We start from the raw sequence: 20,178 nt of genomic DNA, 5'->3' as shown, positions 1-20,178 counted from the left end.
CTTGTCCTTCTCTTACCTGTTTCCAGTATTCGCGTTTTCTCGTTCACCCTTCGTAACACGGTCTCATTTTCTTATTTTCAAGTGGTTCAAATGGCTCTGAGCACTATGGGACTTGTTCATCAGTCCCCTAGAACTTAGATCTACTTAAACCTAACTAACCTAAGGACATGACACCCATCCATGCCCTAGGCATGATTCGAACCTGCGACCGTAGCGGTCGCGCGGTTCCAGGCGTAAGCGTCTAGAACCGCTCGACGACAACGGCCGGCTTTCTTATTTTATCTGTCGATTTCACAACTTACATTCTTCTCCAGATTCACATCGCAAAAGCACATACGCATTTCTCCTTTCTCCTCTCCAGTGTTCTTATTTCGGTACCACCAATAACACATTTATTTTCCAATAACTATCCTTACTTTTATTTCTTGCCTTCTAGTTACTGTTAATTTGGCATCATAGGCACTGAAGTAATTAATTTTTTCTAACTGTCTTATCATTTTCATTCAGTATTACCATGTCATCAGCAAATCTTATACATTTTATTTTCCGTCCTCCCATCATAACATAACACTTTTATTGGAAGTAGTTTGTAACTAAATCGTCTAAACTGATATTAAATAGAGTAGTTGAAAGACAATTGCCTTGTCCAACCCACCATAAAATTTTAATTCTTTTTTTGCAATGCACCTCCTACTCTTACTTTTACTCTCTGTGTGATGTGGAAATTGCTTTTTTTCCCCTTTCCTTTCAGTTAATTCCGATCGTCTTCAGGGAGTCTAAAAGTTTAATCTACTCAAGTCTGTCAACGGTTTCCCTGTCAACAAAAACTACAGAAACTCCTCTACCTTTTTCTAGGTACCTTTCCCCAATTATTCGTAACAGTCCGCTCGTATCTTTTGTACCTTTGTCGCGTCTGAGATCTAACAGTTCGTCGTCGAAATGCCTCACACCTTTTGATTGCAATCGTCTATACATTATTCTTAGTAGAATTTTTACCGAATGAGATATAAGACTTAGTGTCCTATATTTTGTAAACTTCGTGATATTTCTTTTCTTCGATATTGGCACCATCACTACGCCTGTGACGTTATATGGCGACCCACAAATACAGTATTTCCCCCTTTCCTTGGCAGAACCTCATAACAACTAGATGCATTTCCCCATTTCATATCCTTAAGTGCCATCTCAACTTTTCCATAGTGGCTGGAAACCCCTTGTTCACTTCGAGTAATGAATTTTCATCCGCCATATCCAAAACATCTGTACGATCTTTTACCTCAAAAAATTATTCTAAATACTTCTAGCATTCATTCATTAGTTTTTGATTTTTTGCGATTTCATTATTATTCTCTTATTTTATAATCTACATTGTGTTCTCCTTCCCATTTTTGAAGTCCAAGTTATTTGCTTACCCCATAGATTAACTCGTCCTCGTCTTCCTGTCCAGTTCCTCAGTTGAATCGTTTATTATTAAAAGGGCATAACTCCTCAAAAATTGAAAATTTGCTTACTGAGACATAGACGCATCGATTGAAAATAAAACGGGACGCCGTCATTACCTTGCCCCTTGTAGAGAGCACACTGAAATCTGCAATTGTGTCTAATAGGGGACAACTTAACGAGATGTCACATGTTAGAAATAAATCAGTGGCAGACCTGGAATCATGCAAAACCAATTTGATTAACTGTTGCACAGATTATATTAAGATGAGTAGTTCAGAGTTTGAAGATTCAGATAATGATTGTAAAACAAGAAAACGGAACAAAGGTAAGCAGATCCACAGTATGAAGTACTTTATATTCAGCTGAGGACGTGGGTCTATGCCAGAAGCAGATAAAGTTGACGGAAAAGTGAGTAGAAGTAATCATAATTTGTAAGATGTTATGTATTCATTTTTGTATAAAATTAAGACAGATTTTTGAACAAGTGGTCCGTCATCGTTTGTAACATGTTTTTAATTCATTTTTGTATTAACATAGGGTAGTTCGCAAAACACTTAAGATTTATCAAGTTAATATTAAAAATATTCAGCGGTTTATGTTCGAAAACGTTGAGAGACATTAGACTATTTGGTTATCATTTATATTGTAAGGTTACGTGGCCATGCGTGATGTGTGGGTCGAGTAACTTAATTGGAAACTTTAATTAAACATTTTAATTTGGCACCGCGTATCTGACGTACGTAAATCATGACCCATCAAAATAACGACAAAGCAACTTATCTGGCTACGAAATTAGCAAAAGATCTGAATGAACTCAGTTCATTACACATGTACATAATTAAATTCACAATATACAAATGGAACGAAAAAGTATTCCAGTACATGGTGGCGAAATGGTACAGCGACTTTATAAGTTGCTGTAAAAACAGTCGTAGGGTTACGGGTTTGTAATTTATTTATTACGCCTTTCGCCATGGTAGGGCTTCATCATATAAGACTAGCCTGCATTTCAAAACTTTTTGTCAAATATTTGTTAAAAGCAGGTGTTTTTGAATCGATTTTTATGCTGATTTCAGAAATAACTTTCATTTTGTCTATAATGTCAGGATTTTACACCAAATAAGAAGTATTATTTTGACGGTTTTAACCTATGAGCCCGTTAGTATAAACCATGGACTGAAGACATAAAGACTATAAATGAAATCACAATCACGTTCGTCGCTTTATTCATAAATGTCTATTTTGATCGCACATTGCTACACTATCCTCAATGATCGGTATCAGCTTACTGCCATCATCAGATCATTAGGAGTATTGTGATACAAGTATGTGTCCATGGCTATCTAGCAGATAGAACACTAGTCTCCGGCCTGGAGGCCCCGAGTTCAATCCTGCAGTAGGGTGGGGACGTTTTCTCCTTGCAGACCCACTAGGACGACACAAGGTCTAGCAAGTGTGCCATAAAATGAGTACCGGAGATCTTTCCAGGGGATATTAAGCCTGAGACGCGATGGCTCGCCACTCTCCCCCTCCTAGTGCCGCAGGGAAGAAAGGCCGTACCTTACATACAGTGAGGCCAGTAGCCCGGCCATGGGCTTGCGCCACATACAGAGAAAGATACAAGTATGAACGTCGCATAATTTACACACGCTCTTACTTATGTACTTGCAGGTAAAAATTATGTGATGTGGACACTTATATCAGAATACTATTATTTATATGACGACGGCAGTAAGCCGAAACTGGTCATTGTGTTACGTGGTAATGTGCGAACAAGAGGGACATTTACGAATGAAATATTATAAACCCATTTAATTTTCTATGGGCTCTTAGCTATTCGAGGATGTTGTCTCCTCATTGCTTCTCGTGTTGCGTGGACGCAAAAAGTGTTTATATATTCCCCGGAGGCAGCTGACCGAGCGAGGTGGCACAGTGGTTAGCACAATGGGCTCGCATTCGGGAAGACCACGGTTCAAACTCGCATCCAGCCAGCCTGCTTTAGGTTTTCAGTGACCTCCCTAAATCGCTTCAGGTAAACGCTTCTTTGAAAATGTACGGCCCTCATGGTGCCCTGGACGAGCTCCATTGGACCCATGGATCCTCATGTGAATGTTCCCCAGAGCATAATGGAGCCGCCACCAGTTTTTCTCCATCCCGCAATACAGGTGTCAAGAAATTGTTCCTTTGGAAGATGACGGATTCCCGCCCTCCCATCGGCATGATGAAGAAGATATTGGGATTTATCAGAGGATGTAACACTCTGCCATTGCGCCAAAGTCCAGTGCTTACAGTCTGTGCTCATTTCAGTCGTAGTTGCCAATGGCGTAGTGTTAACATAGTCACATGCATGGGTCGGTCGCTGCAGAGGCCCATCGTTACGAATGTTCGGTGCACTCTGTGTTCAGACTCTGCCCAGCGTTAAGGTCTGATGTTAGTTCCGTCATAGTTCTCCGAGTGTCCTGTTTTACCAGTCTACCCAGTGTACGACGTCCGACAGCAGTAATGAGATGATAATTAAATCAAGACCGTAGGCTGCCGTCAGGCGTTGTTATACATTAACGGGAACAGTTGAAAATGTGTGCCCCATCTGGAACTCGAATACGGGATCTCCTGCTTACATGACAGACGCTCTATCCATCTGAACCACCGAGGGCACAGAGGATAGTGCAACTGCAGGGACTTATACCTTTCACGATCCCCGTGAGACCCATATTCCCAACTTAATGTCCACATACTAGATTCGTAATGCCCCTGCCCATTATACTCATTACTCGCGACAGACATTCTTCCCGAGTCCCATAAGAGTTCGGGCAATAGGTGTGCATCCGCGCAGAAGAAGAAGATCAATGGCCGGTTACCCTTAACTATATGAAGATGGTATCTGTTCGTTCGGACACGTCCGCCGCGAGTAATGAGTGTAATGGGCATGGGCACTACGAATGTAGTGTGTGGACATTTAAGTGCGAATGTGAGTCTGACGGGGAGCATGCAAGGGATAAGTCCCTGCAGTCGCACTCTCCTCTGTGCCCTCGGTGGCTCAGATGGACAGAGCGTCTGCCATGTAAGCAGGAGATCCTGGGTTCGAGTCCCGGTCAGGGCACACATTCTCAACTGTTCCCGTTGATGTATATCAACACCTTCCGGCAGCGTATGGTGTTGATGAAATTGTCATTTCATTCTAGTGCGCTGCATGGGCAGCGATGGTATCTGTTCTGTCGGACTTGTCCGAAAGAACAGATGCCATCTTCATGCAGTAAAGGGAGGTGGCCGCCCAGCCCCACGACGTCTGGATGTAGTTTCACTTTAGTTTCGCCACGTGTTGAATACACTCACCACAGCACTCCTCGAACACCCGACAAGTCGTGCGGTTTCGGAATTGCTCGTGCCGAGCCTCTGGGTCATCATAATCTGCCCTCGGTCAAACTCAGTTAGATCGCGCGCCTTCTCCATTCTGCAAAAATGGTTCAAATGGCTCTGGCCACTATGGGACTCAACTGCTGTGGTCATTAGTCCCCTAGAACTTAGAACTACTTAAATCTAACTAACCTAAGGACATCACACACATCCATGCCCGAGGCAGGATTCGAACCTGCGACCGTAGCAGTCGCACGGTTCCGGACTGCGCGCCTAGAACCGCGAGACCACCGCGGCCGGCTTCCATTCTGCACATGGACGGCACGCTCACTGATAGTAGATGCATCATGCGGGTGTCTGACTAGCAGCAATTCCTCGCCAGGTGACGCTGCTATCGCCTGGACGGGTTTATATCGTTTCTAGGTCGGGGCTCATAATGTTCTGGCTGATCAGTGCACATGTTTTCGTAGCGATAGGTAGAGTTTTTGTGCAATACTACTAAAATATTCTAGTTACATATCTAGGAAGATATTCCACGTGAACAAATTTTGTTTGCTTAGAAATTCTGGGGCCGATTCATGACTTCAGCAGAGCAGCAACGGTCGAAGGATGTCTTCTGTGCCAATTATGATCCGGTCGACGAAATGCATAGTCAGACGGTGTGTGTCATGGAAAGAGTAGCGGTAAAGAGGGTGTGTTACAGGTACCATTTGTCGCTAGTTGACCAGTATCAGGACATAAACGTGAAAATATAAAAGCGATGTAGCAGATTATCAGGAACATCTTTAATAATGCGCGACCAAAGCACTTACCTACAACGCAGACACCAAGGTAAATGACTAATTACCTAAAAGCCGACCCTTTTTTTTCAAATCCTTGCTCCTCCAGGAGTTACTAATACAATATGGCAAGGAGCACGTCTGCCCAATTTTAAAGTCATTGCTAATGTGTTTGAAGTCCTTGGTAAGTAGGCTTGATAGGAGACAACGAAAGAATTCAGAGACACACTGTGTGGATCGTAATAATTAGTACACTGAGGTGACAAAAGTCACGGGATACCTCCTAATATCGTGTCGGACTTCCCATTGCCTTGCGTTGTGCAGCAACTCGACGACGCATGGACTCAACAAGTCGTTGCAAGTCCCGTGTAGAAGTAATGAGCCATGTAGTCCTTGTAGCCGTCCATAACTGCGAATGTGTTGACGGGGTAGGATTTTGTGCACGAATTGACCTCTCCATTATGCCCCATAAATTTTAGATGGGATTCGTGTCGGGCGATCTGGGTTGCCAAATTACTCACTCGAAGTGTCCGGAATATCTTCAAGCCAATCGCCAACAATTGTGGCCCAGTGACATGGAGCATTGTCATCCATAAAAATTCCATTGGTGTTTGGGAACATGACGTCCATGAATAGCTGTAAATGGTCTCCAAGCAGCCGAACATAACCATTTCCAGTCAATGATCGGTTCAGTTGGACCAGAGAACCCCGTCTATTCCATGTAAACCCAGCTCACATCATTATGTAACCACCACCAGTTTGCACTGCGCCTTGTTGACAACTTGGGTCCATGGCTTCGTGGGGCCTGCGGCACACTCGAACACTACCATCAGCTCTTACCAGCTGAAACAGGGACTCACCTGACCAGGCCACAGTTTCCAGTCGTCTAGGATACAGCAGATATGGTCACGAGCCCTGGAGAGGCCCTGCAGTCAATGTCTTGCTGTTAGCAAAGCCACTCGCGTCCGTCTACTACCATAGCCCATTAACGCCAGATTTCAGCGCACTGTCCTAACGGATACGTTCATCGTACGTCCCACATTGATTTCTGCGGTTATTTCAAGCAGTGTTGATTGTGACCTAGCACTTAACAACTACACGCAAACGCCGCTGCTCTCGGTCGTTGTCGTCGGGCACTGCATTGTCCTTGGTGAGAAGTAATGCCCGAAATTTGGTATTCTTGGCACACTCTTCACACTTTGGATACCAGAATATTGAATTCACTAACGATTTCCGAAATGGAATGGCGCATGCGTCTAGCTCCAGGTACCATTCCACTTTCAAAGTCTGTTAATTCCCATCGTGCGGCATAATCACGCCGGAAACCTTTTCATACGAATTTCGGACTGGTTTCCCATCTCTGCATTATAAATATTATTCTGTGCGTTTCAAGAGTTTAGTTTCGAGGAAGTGGAACGTAATATTGCTGGTGATTCTCTTGGAATCCTGTCACGATGTGACCATGCAGAAGACATAAAGGTGTCTTGACGTCAACCTGTCACTGCCGATGTAGACTGTTGTCAAAACGATGAAATAACACAAGCAACCGATAAAAACAAAAATAGCTGCTAAACGAATTCCGTTACCTCGAGAGGTGCAAGAACTTGCAGTTAGCCCCGAATATAAATAAAAGTAAAGTACTGCGTACAAATATAGGTTAAGAGGCTCTTTACCGTTAGAAGTATGATAGTGGAACACTATCAACAGTGAAATACATCGTCAGCGTTGTGAGGGTTGCTGCAGTGTTAGTGTCAGCCTATGGGAATACAAAAAGGATCAAATACAGTTATTATTAAGTGCTGTTTGTTCTCACACCTAAATATTTCCACACTCTTAAAGTAGCCCTGCATTGTACTGCCACTCACGGCAATATGTTGTTGTACGAAGTAATGCTGGCCTGTGGATGTAATGCTAAACAATATATAATTACTACTAACTTAAACAAGGGAGTTTCTATAAATTCACAGTTCACGACAGAACATACTCGTAATGGAACGGAAGAAATCTCTGATACGCATCTGATCCCTTTTGGTGCCTCACTGCCAGTGTTGGCCAGTGGATGCCATAAAAATAATGTTATTATTGCTGAAAAATCTGTCTGCATCTGTGCATAAAAAGAACGAGGTGAGACTGGTGACATGTGACCACTAGATGTAAAATCTAAGCAATCGGTCCATTGCCTCATAGCTCCGTAGGCCGATACCACAGTGGCTTGCAAACACCAGCTGCTCCTGCTTGTTTCCACATTCCACACGTACAACTTTGTGGTCTAAATCTGAGACCCAGCCTTAATGAGGAATAGGAAGACTGAATTTTCAGAAGCAGTTTTCGGCCAGAAGCACACTAATAATATTCGATGTCTCTGCTTCGGGTGGGAGAAGCTCGTGGTCCACGGGCTGTGAGATGATAGAGCAAAAAGTGTAGTCCTCGCGCAGGGTCCGAGTTGGAATGGGGGTCGCGGTCTGCCGCCCTGGTGGTGTCGTGGGGGCTGCGACAAGTCTGTCGTTGTTGCGGCCATTGCACCACAGATGTGTAGCATCACTTGCAGAGAACCAAAGTACAGTGGAGGACAGCACAATTGGCATATGCACTCGCAGGTCGGTAGTGCCAGGCAGTACCCAGCGAATCTTTATGTACGAGGGTCACTCCAAAAGAAATGCACACTATTTTTGTAAAAATATAGTTTTCATTTTGTATGTGTGAAAGTTTTGCAGTGTGTAGATACATCCTTCCCGCTTGTTTTCAAACTTAGTTCTACCTGTTTCCGTGAGTGCGGCCGTCACAGCATGTCTTCAAGATGGCTGCTACACTTGACTTCGTCAGATGCAACGTGCTGTCATAGAATTCCTGTGCTGTGAAAACGAGACAGTGGGAAACATCCGCAAGAGGTTGAAAAAGGTGTATGGAGATGCTGCTGTCGATCGCAGTACAGTTATTCGGTGGGCAAGCAGGTTACGTGATGAAAGCGGGCACGGCAATATTGAGGATAGTCCTCGCAGCGGCAGGCCTCGTACTGCACACACTCCAGACAATGTGCAGAGAGTTAACGAATTGGTGACTGCTGACAGACGCATCACAGTGAACGAATACTTCGTCAGATGCAACGTGCTGTCACAGAATTCCTGTGCTGTGAAAACGAGACAGTGGGAAACATCCGCAAGAGGTTGAAAAAGGTGTATGGAGATGCTGCTGTCGATCGCAGTACAGTTATTCGGCGGGCAAGCAGGTTACGTGATGAAAGCGGGCACGGCAATATTGAGGATAGTCCTCGCAGCGGCAGGCCTCGTACTGCACACACTCCAGACAATGTGCAGAGAGTTAACGAATTGGTGACTGCTGACAGACGCATCACAGTGAACGAATTACCTTGCGATAGGGGAAGGAAGTGTTTGCAGAATACTGAAAGTGTTGGCGGTAAAAAAGCTTTGTGCCAGGTGGGTTCCCAGAATGTTGACGGCTCACAAAGAAACAAGAAAGCCGGTATGCAGCGAACTTTTGGAACAGTACGAGAATTGTGGAGATTAATTTCTTGGAAGAATTGTGACAGGTGATGAAACATGGCTCCATCATTTTTCACCAAAGTCGAAGAGGCAATAAATGGAGTGGCATCATGCAAATTCACCCAAGAAAAAAATTCAAAACCACACCTTATGCTGGAAAAGTTATGGCTACGGTGTTTTTCGATTCGGAAGGACTCTTGCTTGTGGACATCATGCCAAGTGGAACCACCATAAATTCTGATGCATATGTGACGGCACTGAAGAAACTTCAAGCTCGACTGAGTCGTGTTCGACCACATCGGCAAAAGCAGGATGTTTTGCTGTTGCACGACAATGCACGGCCACATGTCAGTCAAAAAACCATGGAAGCGATCACAAAACTCGGACTACACTGAAACATCTGCCTTACAGTCCTGACATGGCTCCATGTGACTATCATCTCTTTGGGAAACTGAAAGACTTTCTTCGTGGAACAAGGTTTGAAGATGACGATTCCCTTGTGCACGCTGCCAAACAGTGCCTCCAACAGGTTGGTCCACAATTTTACCGCACGGGTATACAGGCGCTGGTTCCAAGATGGCGTAAGGCAGTTGATAAGGATGGAAATTATGTGGATAAATGAAAATATGGTTCCTAAAGGATGTATCTACACACTGTAAAACTTTCTAACATGTAGAATAAAAGATGGATTTAAAAAAAATAGTGTGCATTTCTTTTGAAGTAACCCCAGTAATAGAAACGTTGTACTTGTTCTCTTCCTTCCAAGAGCATACGGTAATTGTTAACCGCAGAACCAGGCACTGTTAGTGTAATTTGTCTACAAAAACAAAGCCAGCAACTCCTCACTGTAATTGTTACATAGCAACAGTGTACTTCATTTTAAAAAAAATGGATGCCAACATCTCCACAGCGTAATTGTTACGTGGCAAACCTTTGGGTGTATAAAAAAGGAACCTCTAACATCGCCACAGTGTAATTGCTGCATAGCAGTAGAGTAATTTGTTTAAAAAGAAGTCTCTTGCACATACAAGTATTCTCCACATTCCTTATTCTTGTTGAAAAAACCTCTCTATAACAATAATAAATCAGCATGGGCACTCCACAGGCGTGCTAGATATCCCCTGAACAGTGCTGGCGATTTATTGTATGGCCTCGGTTTTCTTTGTAAGGAAATACCGCTACACATGTCTGAGAGGAACCCGAATACGTTCCATATGTTTAAATGAATTTACCATGCAATATACAACTGTCAAACAAGCTGTTTCACTTGGATTTTTTTAACTTCCCATCATTTTACATTGGACTACGTCCGCTGTGACATCGTACGGGTGGGGGAAAAATCCTTGGACCTACATGCTTCATTGTGGTGTCGTAGTGGCAGCCATTTTTGACTCCATATTGGGCAACGAATTATAACAGTAAGGATTCCAGGGTAATAACGTTCCAAATTACGTAATAAGTTATAGCGATATGGATCATAAATTAAGATCCTCGTGTTCCCTCCACCACATTGGGTGATGAATTTTAGTGACAAAGATCCTAAATAAACACCCTTACCTGAAAGTTACTCAATAAGATAACAGCTCGCCATTTATATGTAAGGATATTGGCCTAAAGGGAGAGGAAAGGGGTGGTGAAGTGGGTGTTGGGTGTTGGAGGGGGGCCGTCGGAAGGGGGGCATGGACCCTTATAATACAGATGTATATGGAGTGAAAAGGGTTCCAGAAGCCACATAGCCACCATACTGCCGCAAAATTAAAAAAAATATATTGTTTAGTACTAGAGACATGCAGATGATCAAAGATGAGCATAAATAACAGCAACTGATCCAAAATTTATGAAAATGTGACAAAGTTCACATAAAACCACAGAAAGGCACGGTGTTGTTTGATTACACCATCGGCGATCAAAGACGTGAATCATTCACAACCACCAAATACCTAATGGATGCCATGAGGAGCAATTTAAGGTAAAAGATAATATACTCAAGAGGGTGACAAATACGAGACTGAAATTCGTTACCAGAATCCTCAATATCTAAGTAAAAGATTTAGAATACAGTTCAGCTACGAAGTTCATTCCACTAGACATCAAAAATCTTTATACTAACGTTCCGGTACAAGAAACGCTTAGGATCGTAGAAAAAAAATTATGTCATTTCAAAAAAGAACTTTCAGATTAAAAAATCACTAACTTCATGAATCTTATCACAGTCGTAGTCAAGTACAACTATTTTGAATTTAATGAACAAATGTATCAGCAATCCGACGCTCTCGCTGTGGGAAATCCGTTAGCTGGTATTCTTGCTGATGATATTTTCATTTTCTCTGTAGAAGAAAAGTTTTCAACTGTTTCTCAGCTACAGCACTAGGCATTCTCTCCTATTTCAGACATGTTGATGATATTTTAGTCATCTACAAAGGACATGCTGATGGCATTGACCGTGTTCTCAATCTCTTTAATGAGAAAATATCCTTCACTATCGAACTCGAAAACGAAGCCAGTCAATTAAACTTTCTTGACTTGACGCTTACAGTAGAAGAAAATAAAATTTCTTTCAATTTTTTTCGTAAAGGAACACTGTGACTAGGCGGCAGTGTAATACTACCCTGGCACCCAACTCCACTCTCACCGTTGCCCAATGTTCCACCACGTGGAGGCGAGCTTTTTTTTTGTTTTTTTCTTCAGTTCATTGAAAACTTTTCAATTAATAACAATTTTAAATAAACAAATACATATCCATACCACGAAACAAATAATAACAATTATAAAAAACAAATACAAATAAAAAACCATTAAACAATGAAGAAGAAATTCTATTAAATACGAGAAGTAAAGATTACATTTTTATATAAAAGTTTTTCCCATTATTTTGTACTTATGTTATAGGCCAATTTGAATGTAATTTCTGATGAAGGCGCCCATAGAAGTGTCGAAACCAGGTCAAAAGACTTAATTTTTTGCGACCGAGTGCTGTAATTGCTTTAACTTTAATTATTTTATTTTGTAATAAAAATATACGGCTAACAAAAAGTTGTCCTAGTCCACACAAAGAATACTTCTCGATCGTATTCGTGACTTTAAACTCACTACTTCTTTGTACTTCTTTGTACCTGTTGCTATCAAAACTAAACTCCGTCCGAACAGGCCTTAGAGGGCCCAATGGCACCTGTTGCTGTAAATTAAATTTTTACTTAGGCAATTAGAAGAAAATGTTGATGTAAATTACTAGGAATTTGATGGATAAATTTGTGTGCAGAGTGATATCGAGTGCAAAAGGTTACAGAAATGCTAACACAAAGCAACGACTGAAAGAAAGAAAAACCATCGTCCATCCCTGATCACGAATACAGAGGAGTCTTCAAAACACTTTTCAGTCAAAGAAGAACCATGCCAATGGCTGGATTGGATGTTGTTCTCAGATATTGACTCAGTAATGATTTTCTCGTACTCTAGTGAAGGATGAAGTATTGCGCTGAGTCGCCGGTGATTCGCTACGTGCTGTCTGTTGTTCACTATTCCCAGTCGCTGTGAACGAATTTATATTAAAAATTAGGATAAACCCTGCTAGAAAAACAACGATGGTTCTTCCATGTCATACGAGGACGCAAGATCAGCCCGAAATACTGACTTCAATGTATGATTATACACGATTAAAAATCTAGTGTAAAGGGCTGTTCCCTGGACATCTATGATCCTTTATACAGTGAACGGTGTGGCCGAGCGCTTCTAGGCGCTGCAGTCTGGAGCCGCGCGACCGCTACGGTCGCAGGTTCAAGTCCTGCCTCGGGCATGGATGTGTGTGGTGTCCTTGGGTTAGTTGTGGGGACTGATGACCTCAGCAGTTTAGTCCCATAGCGCTGAGAGCCATTTGAACCATTTTATACAGTGAAAATTAGTCGGCTTTCATGTTCTCAGTTATTTCTTTGTGTTCTCTCAAAACAGTATTTAGCAAAACTTAAATATGAATTATGATTTACGACGCTATGCTTGCAGTTGTTCACTGCTGTAGTCAGTATAGTCGATGTCGTTGTCGCTATCACTTTAAGATTTCATTAATGCGCGTAGCATTCTCCTCGACCTTGTTTACAACCAGTAATGCTCATCAAAGCTGAAAAACTCCTGAAGGCAATAGATAAACGTCTGGCGTTCCCATATATCCTACACTTATGAGTCAAAACATTGTAACCATCGCCAACAGCTAGATCGAATGCCACCTGATGGCGCCGTGAGTGCGTGACGCAGTAAGGAAAGTCCCTGTTGGTTATAGTTAAAATCTCCCTATTTAACACGTTATAACGAGGAAACTAGTTACCGTATGAGGACCATACTTGGTAACATTAATGTCAAGGGCATGAGGAAGTGAAATAACGCAGAATCAGTTCAATTGAAACACTTCTAATTTGGTGTTACAGTACATCATATCATTACATCCCGATACCATTACTGCTATCAATGGCTCTCAATATGTTCCGCTTCAGTATCCAGAAGAGTCTTAAAACGCAGGATTTCATTCTGCACAACAGAACGAATCATGTACGTAGGTGTTCTGGCAACCTCTCTTGATATGCTGCGCTTCAGATCAGCACATGTGTGAGTGTTACTCTGGTACCGTGTCCTTCAGGTAGACCCACAACCAGAAATCACAGGGAGTGAGATCAGGTGATCGTGCCGGCCAAGCTTTTGGAAACGATCGGCTAATAATTCGATTGTTTCCAAATGTGGTTCGGAGGAGCAGATGAACTTCACATGCGACGTGCGGTGGAGCCCCATCTTTGAGTTCAATGCGGCTCTCTCCAGTAGAGCGGATATGACGTCCTGGCGAAGCATATCGCAGTAACGGTGGCCAGTCACACGGCAAGTCTTTGGTCCTTGAGCGCCAGCCTGTTCAAAAAAGATTCTGCCAATGATGAACGTAGTCGTGAAACCACACCATACGGTGACACGTTTGCCATGCAGATGAACTTCATGCAAAGTGACTGGAGGTGAAGATCACCACACTCGGCAGCTCTGTGTGTTTACCTCACCCATCAGAGAAAAATGAGCTTCGTATGTCCGTAGGATAGTCCAGAGCCAGCCCTTGTCAGCTTCAATCCTTCCGAGAAACCGGAGAGAGAAGTCAATACGGCGTTGTGTATCCTGTGGTGCAAGCTGCTGTACGATACGGGTCTTGTACAAATAACATTTGAGAATGGTTCGAAGCACCTTCCGTACAGTGGACTACGGGGATGTTTAACTGTCGTGACACAGCACGTGCATTGCCTCACAATTGGGAATTACGCTCAGTGTTGTCTGCCATAGCAACAGCAATTCCATCAACCACCTGTGGTGCAACAGGTCGAAGGCCTCTTCCCAGAGCGATGCCCAGTTCTCCAGTTCATTCAAACTTCTTCATCGTGAAGTCGGAGACAAAGGACCCTTCAGTAATCCTTTCGGCAGGCGATATTCTCGACATGCAGCTGCAGCATTACTGTTGTTTTGATAATAGAGCTTCACAGGTAATGCCCTGTTCCTTTTGTCCAAGCTCACTAAGTTTGGTACTCGTACTGTAATTACACTCATGCTCATAAATGAAGGATAATTGCAGAATGTGGTGCCACACAACGTGGCACTACACGAAACTGTCGCTAATAGCATAGGCACGTAGGGAACACACACGACACTGGTCTCTAAGTCCACAGTATTGGTGATAAGTTGAGAAAACCGTCCCAAAACACATGTGCTACAAAACGCCACTGTTTCCTGCGCATGTACCCCGACATCAATATGGGATATGATCACCATGCACACGTACACAGGCCGCACAACGGGTTGGCATACTCTGGATCAGGTGGTCGAGCAGCTGCTGGGGTATAGCCTCCCATTCTTGCAACAGTGCCTGTCTGAGCTACTAAAGTGTTCTAGGGGTTTGAAGACATGCAGCGATACGTCGACCGAGAGCATCCCATACGTTCTCGATGGGGTTTAGGTCTGGAGAACAGGCAGGCCACTCCATTCGCCTGATATCATCTGTTTCAAGATACTCCTCCACGATGGCAACTTGGTGGGGCCGTGCGTTATCATCCATCAGGAGGAAGGTGGGACCCACTGCACCCCTGAAAAGGTGGACATATTGGTGCAAATGACGTCCCGATACACCTGACCGGTAACAGTTCCTCTGTAAAAGACATGCAGGAGTGTACGTGCACCAATCATAATCCCACCCCACACCATCAAACGACAACCTCCACACAGTTCCCTTTCAATAACATTAAGGGGTTGGTATCTGTTTCCTGTTTCACGCCAGATGAAAACCCTGCGAGAACCACTGTTCAGACTATACGTGGACTCTCCCGTGAACATAACCTGGGATCACTGTTCCAATGGCCATGTACTGCGTTCTTGACACCAGGCTTTACTTGCTCTCCTGTGACCAGGGGTCAGTGGAATGCCCCTTGCAGGTCTCCGAGCGAATAAACCATGTCTGTTCAGTCGTCTGTAGACTGTTTGTCTGGAGACAACTGTTCCAGTGGCTGCGGTAAGGTCCCGAGCAAGGCTATGTGCACTACTCCGTGGCCGTCTGCGGGCACTAATGGTGAGATATCGGTCTTCTTGTGGTGTTGTACACTGTGGACGTCCCGTACTGTAGCGCCTGGACACGTTTCCTGTCTGCTGGAATCGTTGCCATAATCTTACGATCACACTGTGTGGCACAGGGAGGACCCGTGCTACGACCTGCTGTGTTTGACCAGCCTCCAGTCGCCGTAGTATTCTACCCCTCATAACGTCATCAATATGTTTTCTTTAAGCCAGTTCTAACACACAGTCGCCATTAGCACGTCTGAAAACGTCTGCACACTTACTCGCTGCACTGTACTCTGACATGCACCAACATACCTCTTCGTATGTGGACTGCTGCCAGGTCAAATGCAGCGCATGGTCATACCCCGAGGTGATTTAAACACGCAAACCGCCCACCAGAGCGTTGTTTCACCATGTATCAGCATTATCCTTAATTTATGAGCATGAGTGCACTTTCCGTGTTATAACATGTTAAATAAGGTAATTATAACGACCCGTTATGTAAGCAGAGCAGGGCTTGAGGAATCAATCTAGCAGTGACACGGCCGCAAATAGGGTGATTGGTTGATTTGAAAGGAGGGGACCAAACAGCGAGATCAGTGGTTCCATCGCATGAGGAGAGGATGGGGAAGGAAGTCGGCAGTGGCATTTCAAAGGAACTATCCCCGCATGTGGCTGAAGTGATTTAGGGAACTCACGGGAAACCTAAATCAGGATGGCCGGACGTGGGTTTGAACCGTCGTCCTCCCGAATGCGAGTCCAGTGTACTAATCACTTCGCCACCTCGCTTCGTCCGCAAAATGGGAATATACTCTTTTGACTAAGGACAGGTTATTTTATGGCTTGGCGCATGGAAACAACCATCTCAGAAACTGCGAATCTGGTCGGCTGTTCGCGTGCTACTGTCAAGAGCACATGTGGAAAGTGGTTGAAGATGTGGAAACCACGTGTGGGTGTTGTACATCAACGCTTCATGATAGAACGTTCAATAATTGTTCGAATGGCTCTGAGCACCATGGGAATTAACATCTGAGATCATCAGTCCCCTAGAACTTAGAACTACTTAAACCTAATCAACCTAAGGACGTAACACAGATCCATGCCAGAGGCAGGATTTGAACCTGCGACCGTAGCAGTCGCGAGGTTCCAGACTGAAGCGCTAGAAACTCTCGGCCACCGCGGACGGAGATAGAACGTGGTCAGAGGCTTCTCCACTCTGTAAACAGGGGATAGATGGCGATCAGTGGTAGATCTGATGACAGAGTACAACGATGGTGTATGTACAAGTGTTTCAGAACAGACTATTCAGTACACATTGTTGAGAATGGGACTCCTCAGCGGACCACTCTTCGTGTTACCATGTCAACACAATTATACCATCAATTACGATAGTAGTAGGCTCGGGATCACCGAGACTGAACAGTAGATGAATGGAAATGTATTGCCTGGTCAGATAAACTATGTTTCTTGTTACACCAAGTCGCTGGTCGTGTTCGGATCCACCGCCAACCAGGCACATGGCTGCTCGAAACATGCTTCGCTCCAAGGATGCTAGTCAGTAAGGGCAGTATTGTGCTAAGCGGAAACATTCACCTGGGCTTCTATGGGACCTGCGGTAGTAATCGAAGGTACCACGACAGCTGTGGACTAGATGAACATTATTACGGACCACCTGCGTTCCTTCATGGTTGATGTCTTTCCAGCTTCTCTCTCACAAACCACCGGCCGGTAATTTACAGGAATTGCGTGACATGTGCCTAGAAATTTGCAACCACATACCTCCAGAAACCTACCAACCGCTTGTCCAACCCATAATATGCAGATAGCTGCCGTATTACTTCCCAAAGTTGCACCAGTGCGCTATTAAGCAGGCGGTCTTAACGTTGCGGCTCATCAGTTTGAATGTTCTTGTATAAACTTACCAATCGTGTTTATCAGCCGAATCTTTTCATTATCTTTAAATTTTCCGCTGATTTCGAATACTTACGTTTCGAAAGCTATCACTGAGGAGTTATTGCTATGGTTACCGTGATCACAAAGCTGTTTCCATTACAGGAAGGTAACATACGTTGATGTGTGAACTACGACAAGCAGATAAACTTGAAATCAAGTGTCATCGAAATGTTACACCCACCGTTCACTCCATGCTACGGCACGATTTACAATGCAGAGTTTCCGATATTTAAACTATACCACTCTTCAAACTACGTTTATGAAAATTCATGCTTTAGAAAATGTTGTCATACCAAGAAATGATGAGTAAAGCATGCGCTTTATACCAATAAACGCAATAATGTTCAAATAAACACCACCGGAGTAATATGGCAAAATCAATAATTGGTTGAACTACCACGAAGTGTAAATTGAAGTGCTTCGCTTTCCTGTGAATTAGAGAAGTGACAGTTAAATGTTTTCCAGCAATATTGCCTACCATGTCACTGTATGGTATGAAAGGTTAATTTCTTGAAATTTATAATTCTTAGCGATTTTTAGAGACTCCTAATCAGCGAATTTTCTCCTTCATATCTAAAGACCTGCCCTTCAATGCTTGTTAAAAACTTCACAGTATCTTTCCCCATGTGAAGGGGTAAGTTAATTTGGCAGATTAGCTCAAAGGAATAGATTCGACTTTTTGCTGATCATCTTTTAGTAGGGAACCATCCATATGATATAGAATGTGACCTTCTACATTTTTTAAAACAAAAAAAAAAGTAGAAAGATGATACTACTGGAAATAATGGAAATCAGCAAACACATGACACCGAATGCCAGCCTAGTATTAAATGATCAGACTCAATTTCCGTTTTCTTCGTTGTTAAATCAAGTTTTCGTTACTAACACTAGTTTCAAACTGTTAATTCATTCTGTTTCTTATCATTCTTATATGTATCTCCACAGATAAAACTTTGTTTACCCTTTTCTAGTTACTGTAATTATTGTAACATTTTTCTTATGTAGCCTATGTAGACACTTCGTCACCTTTGTGTTTTCTGTGCAAATAATATCTGTGTAAATCGCACATCATGTTTATCTGTGTTTGCAACATTCAGTTGTCACCTGAAGATGGCATGAGAAGCCGAAAGCCGGTTCCTTACAAAATAAATATAGTTTTACAAAACATTAGGAAGTGTTTTTCATTTTTAATGTTATGAATATATTCTTACTGAGGTGCGCCACAGATACTTTAATGCATGTTCAGTACTTTGCTTTCAATACAATTTATTGATTTATCTGTGTGAAATTTAAACAGTGAAACTGCAAAATTGCACAACTTAATTGCAGTAATGTGAGCAATGTAAACAATTGTTGTAAATTGATTTCCTGTTTGACGATGCGTGGCTACAACAGCCTAAGAATGATAATATGCACTTGTATGTATTATACAGGGTGATTATTTCCACCGTTTACAAACTCTATGGAGTGATTGATGAGAGGAAACGGAACAAAAAAGGTCTAACGTACTTATGTACGGAAATGCATGATATCCATGCTAGAGACCATTTATTCAATGGTACATTGTTACAGAGACTGCGATCTAATACGCGCTATACCATGCAGCCACAGTTACAGTAAGTGTTGAAAATGGTTTCCATATGCCTCAACGCATGTTTGTACACGCCGTAGTATGTTCTGTTCACACATTCACATCGGCCAGGCTGCATCCGAACAGTGTCAAAGGCAACATGAATACGCTGCTCAAGTGTCTTCACATCTGGAATGGGCTCTACATACACGATACTTTTGAGATGGCCCCATAACAAGAAATCGCACGGTTTGAGATTCGGTGAACGAGCAGCCCATGCAACTCCTCCGATCCATCAACCAGGGAAGACACGATTGAGATACTTTCAGGCGTTCAGGCGTTAACGGTGAAGTGAGCTAGAACACCATCATGTAGCAGCCACATAACCCTTCTAATCATCAATGGCACACCTCTTCCAGCGGGGAGGCAAGGTCACTGGTAAAAAACGCCGCTAGTTCCAGCCTGTTAGGCGACGTGGAAAGAAGACTGGTCCCAAATTAGGATCGCCAATTATCCCAGCCCACACATTCCGGCTGCACCGATGCTGATGATTCGCTGTCACCATACCGAGAGGGTTATGCATACTATTCCACAGATGACTGTTATGAAAGTTGAAGATACCACTTCTCGTAAAGGCTGACTCATCTGTGAATAGGATGGATGACACACATCCCGGAATCATGGGTGCCTGGTGAAGAAACCAGTAGACAAAACTGCTAACGATGTGGAAAGTCTGTCGCTGGTGAGACCGGCACATGCTTTAAGTGATAAGGGTAGTAACAAATGTCATGGAGAATGTTCCACACGGACGTCTGGCTTACTCTGTACTGGCGGGCCAACTGCTTGGTTCCGACACGGCAGTCGCCTTCCACAGTGTTAATCACATTTTCCTCCAAGCCTGGTGTCCGAACATATTGCTCACGTTCTTCATGATTTCCTGCTTCCTGAAGCGACCCTGTCTCAGACAGAAGGTGAAACACTGTAGCAAACATTGAATGACGTGGTTGTTGTTGGCGGG

At 43.4% G+C, this 20,178-nt stretch overlaps 1 non-coding gene across 1 annotated transcript; it reads left to right on the top strand.

The window, feature by feature from the left end:
- The first annotated feature begins 4,468 nt into the window (after nt 1-4,468).
- Nucleotides 4,469-4,543, top strand: Trnat-ugu (transfer RNA threonine (anticodon UGU)). Its single transcript has one exon. It is a non-coding gene; the product is annotated as a tRNA-Thr (tRNA).
- The last annotated feature ends 15,635 nt before the right edge of the window (nt 4,544-20,178 follow it).

This window comes from Schistocerca gregaria, chromosome X (assembly GCF_023897955.1).
Source record: "Schistocerca gregaria isolate iqSchGreg1 chromosome X, iqSchGreg1.2, whole genome shotgun sequence".
Classification (NCBI taxonomy): Eukaryota; Metazoa; Arthropoda; class Insecta; order Orthoptera; family Acrididae; genus Schistocerca; species Schistocerca gregaria.
The sequence above is the reverse complement of the archived record's forward strand: the minus strand, read 5'-3'. Positions and strand labels throughout refer to the sequence as shown.